Source organism: Papaver somniferum, chromosome 7 (genome assembly GCF_003573695.1).
Source record: "Papaver somniferum cultivar HN1 chromosome 7, ASM357369v1, whole genome shotgun sequence".
In the NCBI taxonomy this organism is placed as follows: Eukaryota; Viridiplantae; Streptophyta; class Magnoliopsida; order Ranunculales; family Papaveraceae; genus Papaver; species Papaver somniferum.
In genome coordinates this window covers 17,832,237-17,840,478 of record NC_039364.1, presented here as the reverse complement: position 1 = coordinate 17,840,478, position 8,242 = coordinate 17,832,237, and positions in this window count along the sequence as shown.

Genomic DNA, 8,242 nt, shown 5'->3' with positions numbered 1-8,242 from the left:
AGCAGTTCGTGATATGCCATCACCAGCAACAGTAAAAGACGTACAGAAGTTGAATGGAATATTAGATTCACTAGGGCGGTTCATTTCGCGCTCGTCAGATAAATGCAAACACTTTTTCAAAATCCTGAAGAAAGGAACCAAGTTCGAGTGGACGGATGAATGTGAGAAAGCGCTCCAAAGTATCAAAGGTTATTTAATGAATTTATCTATTTTGCAGAAAGCAGAACCAGGAGAAGAATTATTGATGTATCTAGCGTCAACGCCGCATGCGTTAAGTGCAGTATTACTTCGCCTTAGATGAAGGAATTGAAAAACCAATTTATTACATCAACAAATCTTATACTTCCGCACAAAAGAATTATTCAAAAATAGAAAGCTTATCCTCGCATTGGTCTATGCCACACAAAAGTTTCGCACTTACTTTCAAGCTCACCTAATTAAAGTGCTAAAAAAAGTACCAATTGAATCAGTAATGAAGAACTCAAAAAGATCAGGTAGAATAGAAAGATGGAACGCGCAAGTAGGACAATTTGGAGTCAAGTATGAGATATTGTCTTCGCCAAAATCTCAATTTATTGCGGATTTCTTAGCAGAATTTCCATTAGAAGAAGATAAAGGTGTAGAAGAAATGATGGACATCGACGAAGAGCAGGGAAATCCAAAAGAATTATTAACATAACGTAATTTAAAGAGATGGGAAATATTCGTTGATGGATCAGTAAATGGAGAAGGAAATGATATAGTGGTTGTGATTATATCACCGCAGGGAGAAAGAGTGGTACATACATTCATATTAGAATTCGCATCCACTAATAATGAGACAGAATATGAGGGAGTAGTGCATGCGTTAAGACTCGCAGTAGAAATGGAGTTGCAGGATATCAGGATAACAAGTGATTCACAGCTAGTAATACGCGAAATACAAGAAATATACAGCACAAATAAGCCATCCCTACAAAAATACAAACACCTTGTTGAAGAACTCTTAACAAAAATCACAAATTTAGAATGAAGACATATATGCAGGACTGATAATAAATTCGCAGATACATTGGCATTCATCGCATTCATGTTAGTAGATCATACCCCACGGTATATCGAAAAAGAGACGCTCAACTTTCCTTCGGTTAAGAAGCAAGCAGAAGAAGCAGATGAAATGATGGTGGAAGATGTAGAAGAAGATAAAGAAAATGAGGGTACAGATTGGATAAAGGAACTTCACTTATACCTGGAAAAGGGAGAAGTACCAAGAGACAGGTTAGAGGCGCACAAGCTAAAAAGCCGAGCGATAAATTATGAACTAAGAGAAGGTGTACTGTATAAAAAATCATTCCTTGGACCATCATTAAGATGCTTGACACGCAAGGAAGGAATGGACATTTTAAAGGAAATGCATTATGGTGATGCGGGGAACCATAACGGGGGAAGATCATTGGCTTAAAGAACGAAAATAGAACGCTATTACTGGCCTTACATGCATGAGTATGCGAAAGAAGTATCAAGACGATGCGAAGAATTCCAACGGCATGGGAAGAGAATTCACGCACCATCAGCAGAATTAACTTCATCCAAAAGCCCTTTGCAAAATAGGGCTTGGATATTGTAGGACCCTTTATACCAGGAACAGGGAAGATAAGATACTTTAATCGTCGCAACAGATTACTTCTCAAAGTGGGAGGAAATAAAGGAAGTTCAACATATCCGAGATCGAGATATATTCACCTTCATATTTGAAAATATCATCTGCAGATTTTCAATCCCAGTTCAACTAGTCTCGGATAATGGAAAACAATTCGAGGGCGAGAATATAGAAATGTTACTTAACGCATTCAAAATACAAAGTGGAAAGTCAACTCCGTTATATCCACAGAGTAATTGGCAGGCTGAGGCAACTAACAAAAAAAATTGCAGATATTCTGAAAAAGAAGTTGGAACGGCACAATAAAGGATGGTGGCGAACAAGTGTAAAATGCAGTATGGGCGTATAGAACAATACGAAGAGAAGCTACCAGAATGTCACCCTTTTGCTTGACTTATGGAGTATTATCGATATTACCAACTGAAGTCATCATACCGACCACAGAAAGAAGTATGGGAGAAGAACTTAAACACAAATTTAATACTGACAAAGCTTGATGATTTAGAAGAAACCAGAGAAGTTGCACTACAGCATATGGATAATTATCACAAAAGGTTATCCAGAGAATATAACAAGCGCGTCAAGGAAAGAGAATTTAAAACAGGAGAATTAGTGCTGCGAGAAATACCTCCCTATCAGAAAGGAGGATACGGGAAGTTAGAGAAAAAATGGGATGAACCGTATATAGTCAAGAGAATAGTTGGAAATGGGGCATACGAGCTGATGGACCCTGAGGGAAAGAACACCGGGCGAAAAATTGATCATCCATGGAATAGATTATACCTAAAGAATTATTATCCATAAGCCAAGCGGCAGAGTGAAGAATTCGATATATATGTGTCCATCATGATAATAATACAAAACTATGGCTTGAATGAAAATGAAGAATTCTTTCTTGTGCGAATGAATGAATATTACATAAACAAGTAGAAGAACGAGGCAAAAATAAGACCTCAATATGGGGCGATAAAAATTAAAACCTCTAACTAGGGAGGCTAGGCATCCAATTGTGGTGTGCACCCTAGTTCGCGTAAATGCAAGAGGCAACAGTAAGCCCTAACGCGCGTCATAATTGGGGAAAACCTGGTAATGCATGAATCAGGAGAAGGTACTAAGTTATCTCCTAAGGAGTGTATAAAAAATGATTAGGGCGCCGCGGTACACGGTTGATTCAAGGGTGCCTGGGGTGTCTGGAGCGTGCCTGGCCATCCTTGGAAAGTCCTGACTCTGATACACTCGATCCTAAAGATACCCCAATTAAGGTGCGGTCTTGTAACCATAAGCCATATCGGCGGAGGGACAAGAGGCCGCGAAAACAACTGATTTTTGCATCACTGGATGAGAAGAGCCCACCCCAACTCGGTAGGGGTAAGATTCCTTGAAGGGGCAGTCATGGGGAATATAAGGACTTCGCCCTCCTTTAGGGAGCTGAATTATGTCTAAAACGTTAATATCGCATGACTATTACTCATGGGAGTAATTAGACTTGTAATATTAGCACGTTAATATATCCTGCAGTGGCAATACCACGAAAGATGATAAGGCAAGATCAATGGGTCATTGCATGAAAATGTAAAGACTTCCTGCGATTTTGCCGCACGACCAAAAGAATACCCTGGATCAATGATAAGTCCCATCAACAGGGAAGGCTGATTAAGACCTCTATTTAGGGAGGCTCAATAAGACCTTATCATAAAACCCAAAGACCAACTTGAACTTAACAATTATTGTTTTGCAGATGAAGAATTCAAAAAGTCAGACAATACTACTAGTATACTAAATTGACGCACATGTATAATGTAGCGCGAAAACTATAAATCAATTAAGAAAAAATTCAAACATAAAGTAATGCACAGATGATGCCGCATAATTAAACGAAGATAAAGTAATTTCAACAGAAGCGAATAACAGAGGCAAGTAGGGGAATAATGCAATGGAGGTATTATTCGCTTCCTTAGAAATAAAATAGTCATATATAGATATAGGAATATGTTTCTCTAAATGTGCAACAAAAACAGATAGAAGACAAAAGATTCAAGGATAAAGTTGAAAGACATCCGCACAAAAAAAAGATGAGGATAAAGTTGAAAAAAATCCGCACAAATAAAAGATGAAAGAAGAGGAGACACTAAGGGTCGCTCTGAGACAGGTTATTACTTGGTTTAGAAGCTTAACCCTGAGGAAAACCCTTATTGGGCTCGAAGGTATCAACATCCTTTTCAACTTCTATTTCAGCAGAAGGATCGACCCTAGCATCAAGATTTGGATCTTGAGGAGAATGATTGGCATCTTTAATAACCTTAGGATGATTTTCAAGAGAGAGAGCTTCTTCATCTTCGCTTTCATAATCATAATCGTTGTCAGGTTCAGGAAGTTCTTTATTTTTATCCACATCAAGAGGTCTCACACCTAATAAAGGGAATGAATTGGCAAGGATAACCCGATCCGCAAGAGACTGAGCTTTGATATGATATACCCGTGCGGCATCCTTCTTTGTGTTCTCCACAGAAAGTTTCCCGCGCTCCATTTGAGCTTTAGCAAGATCATACTCTAATTTCTGGATGGTAGCCTGGTGCGACTTCTCAAATTCTATAAAAGTAAAGAACATCAAATTAATATGAGTGCGACAAATTCGCATTAACCAAGGAGATACCAAATGAACAAAAATAAGACTAAGGCAGTCATCTCAACGTGACTACCTTCCTTTTGAGAGGTAAAATACTGGGATAAGGCAAGACCACCATAATAGTTTCCATACACTTATCAAAATCATCACCAACTAAGCCTCGGAGACTGGAGCGAATTTTCTGTTCATCTTGAGTCAGAGTGGCATTTTCCTTTAGAATAATATTATGCGACTTCTTCAAAGCCGCATGCTCTTCACGAATTTTGTTTCTACTCACAATCATTTTTATTTTACTCTAAATAACCTTCTCGTTCTCCAAAGTCAATTTCTTCACGGCCTCATCACTCTGATTTTTCAAGACACGGAGGGACTTCTCTTGATCAGCACAAGTCTTTTGAATAGAAAGGTATTGGCGCGTAAGCCTCGCTTTTTCATTCAAATAAGATCGCTTTCTTCTGTAAGGTTTCGATTCTCATCTGATAGAGTTTGATTTCTTAAATCAGAGCTACATAATAATCCAGAAAGATTGGATACTTGGGAACCTAGAAAATTATTCTGGTTATACAGATGGAGATTCTCATTCTTGAGGTTATCAATGCAACTTGGTCAAGAAGATACGAATGGTTATTATCTATTTTCTCTATTTGGCTCTGCAATCTCTCATTTTCCGCATAAGCGTCCTCAGCAAAGTACTGATAACTAAATCTTTTCATAATGCGTTTCTGGTTTAAGTCTTTACATACGTGCGAAAAACATTTAAATACGCAGGAGAACGCTATAAAATTCAAAGGTAACTAATGAAAGAAAAGTAAACGCACCTCTGAGATCTTCGTTTCTCCTGCGAAGACCTTCGGATGCAAGAGAATCAGCTTGAAGGTACCCCTTTAGTTTGGAAACCTGACGGGAGAGCTCATGTATAGTATTGTTAGACTTGGAGAATCCCTCAGTTTGAATGATGCGACGATGAGATTCCTAAGAAATAAGGACGATAAACATAAAAAATCGGTAAAGAAAAATAAAGTGGAGAAGTACAAGTAGAAAGTAATTTACCAAGAGGTCAAGGGAAAGGTTAACGCAAGGATCCAGTTGGGAGAAAATTTCGCTCCTCGTCGATTTATCAGGAGAAGAATCACCTAACATCTTGACAAGAGCGTCACAGATGCGAACTTTAGCAGGATTATTAATAGATGCGCGAGAGACATTGAGGATCTCTGATAAAGATTGGGTTGGAAAATCAACTCCTTAACAGATTTCTTTATCAGCAGAGGCAGACCCCAAGGAAGAGGAGGCGGTCAGTGGAAGATGAGGAGTATCCATAAAAATGCCTATGAAAGGATCGGTAATAACATTCTTTGAAGTATGGATGATTGTACTATCAACAGGTGCGATAAGGTTCGCAGAAGAATAAATGGCAGACGTTTCCAAGGGTGCGGTATCCTTAGGAGAAGAAGTAGGGGAAGATTCCACAGGCGCGATATTCTCAGAAACCTGAATTTCCTTCAAGGGCGAAGAAGCACTCAAAAAATTCTAGGAAACAGAACTTGTAGGAATGATAGTAACCTCAAGAAGAGTGGAACTCATCAAAGATGCGAGAACATTCACAGAGATAGGGGAGAAGCATCCGTAGCAGGGATACTTATAGCAACATTAGAATAAACCTGTTGCTGAGGAAGAGAGTCGTAAGAAAATTCTGGGATGACAAGAGAAGTGTTAAGCACATGAGGCAACAATTTCATCTTGGTTTTCTTCTTGTCATGATGAATCTCACCCTCAGCTCCCTGCGAAATCCAACGCAGATAAGAAACAAAGGCAACAATATTGTTTAAAGAAAGGAAGGTGTTTCTTACTACCTTGTCATGCGAAGGTTTCCTCTTATGAGATCCATCATTTTTTGAAAAGGACTTGCTGCAAAACCAGTATGGGAATAATGAAAACAGTAGCAGGTTAACAATGAAGGTCGAGAATGTTAGACCACAGCTCGGTCGAACTCGCATGCGTTGCTATCTCAAGCATGTTTGTTAATGTTAGTGATCAAAACTATAAGTCTTGATTTCTAGTATTCTTATAGCTAAGTCTCGGACAAGGATATAAAGTGTAGTTGAGCTCAAGACTCCATGGCGATCATCATACAAAGATGAAGAACTACCCAAGGAACTGGTGAAACTTCATCGACTAAAAGGAATGTGGAGACTTGAACTTATCCATCACTCAAAAGTATATCTACTCTATCTCCTATCTTGAGACAAAAGTCGTTTTGCTTATAGACTTTGATTATACATATTTGCTATTTCGAGCCGAGTTTATCTCGTTTATCTTTTTCTCGAAATATGTGTTGGTAAGCTTTCGTTTTGGCCAAGTTCATCTTTACTAGTGACGAAAGTCATATTAAGTTTCAATTACTTGAAAATTGCTTTGACGAAGAGAGTTTAGATTTTATAACCATGGTTGGATATAAGCATTGTGTAGTAACTCATACATGTATAAGTCTTTATTCCTTGAACCAAAGTATGCGTACTTTGCTGCTCAGGAAAATCGGAACTAGAGTCCGCGTACTGTCGGAGGTTCTCTTCCCGAGTATTTCTGCTGGAGTTTGTGAATTGAAAACAAACTTATTACAGGTACTTAAGTCCGTGTACCAGTCCTCGTACTTGAGTTGGTTATTTTCTAAAAACGATTATTCGTGAACTTAAACTTATATTAACTAAGGAATGCAAATTTGCAAACCATAGCTATAGAGTACACGAATCGATTCGAGTTAATCAAATCGTTTTTTCTTCGATTGTGTCTTATATACTTCTATAATATCTAAGCAATTGAACAACTTTCTAACTAGTTCGTTTGAGTCATTTGAACTTGTAATGGTAAAGAAGAATATGGTTGATATGATGTGCTCATATGGCTAACCATTTGGTTAACTACTATTGAACCAACTAGATGTACATGTTTGGGTACGATTACACAAACCTAAAACATGTATTTCATTTTTGTGTAACAAGCTAAGTTTTGATCTAACGGTTGAAAGATATTAGCTTGAATCTAATCAGGTTTTCATCTAACGGTGAATATTGAATGCTTTGTACTAAGCTAACATTGATTGCAAACCCTGATTTGAAAGACTATATAAGGGAGAACTCTAGAAACTGAGAAACCTAATCCCCACACCTCCTGTGTGATACTAGTTGTATTAGCTAGAGTCGATTCTCCTTTAACCTTAGGTTTCTACCTAGACCCTGTAGGTTAACGACTTAAGGACTTCATTGGGATTGTGAAGCCAGACCGATACTACTTTTCTTGTAGTCGTGTGTGTTAGAGCATTGCTCGGTCCAACTCACATGCGTTTCTATCTCAATCATGTTTGTCAATATTAGTGATCAAAACTATATGTCTTTGATTTATAGTTTACTTACGAAGACGAAGAACTACTCAAGGAACCGGTGGAACTTCATCCGACTTAAAGGTATGTGGAGATTTGAACTTATCTATCACTCAAAATTCTATTCCATCTCCTACTCTTGAGACAAAGTCGTTTAAGTATGATAGTTTTCATACATACACATTTGCTATTTTGAGCCGAGTTTGCTCGCCTATCTTTTTCTCGAAATATGTGTTGGTAAGCTTTTTCTTTAACCATTTTCATCTTTACCCGTGACGAAATTCATGGTGACGTTTCAATCTTGAACATAGCTTTGATGACGATAGTCATGAATAACGATTGTTATAACATTATAGAAGAATATTTCAATAATTGAAATGTAGAGTTGAGATTACCATCTATGGATATAATCATATATAGTGTGTTCGCACATTAGTGTATAAATCCATGTACCGGAAGCCAAGTGCGTGCATATGTGTGCATGCGATATTGGTGAAGGAGACAGGTTGGGTACGTGTACTGACGGAAGTTTTCCACCGAAAATTTCTGCTGAGTTTGTAGTTTGCAAACTTGTAAACTAGTCACGTTAGGTACGCATACCCGT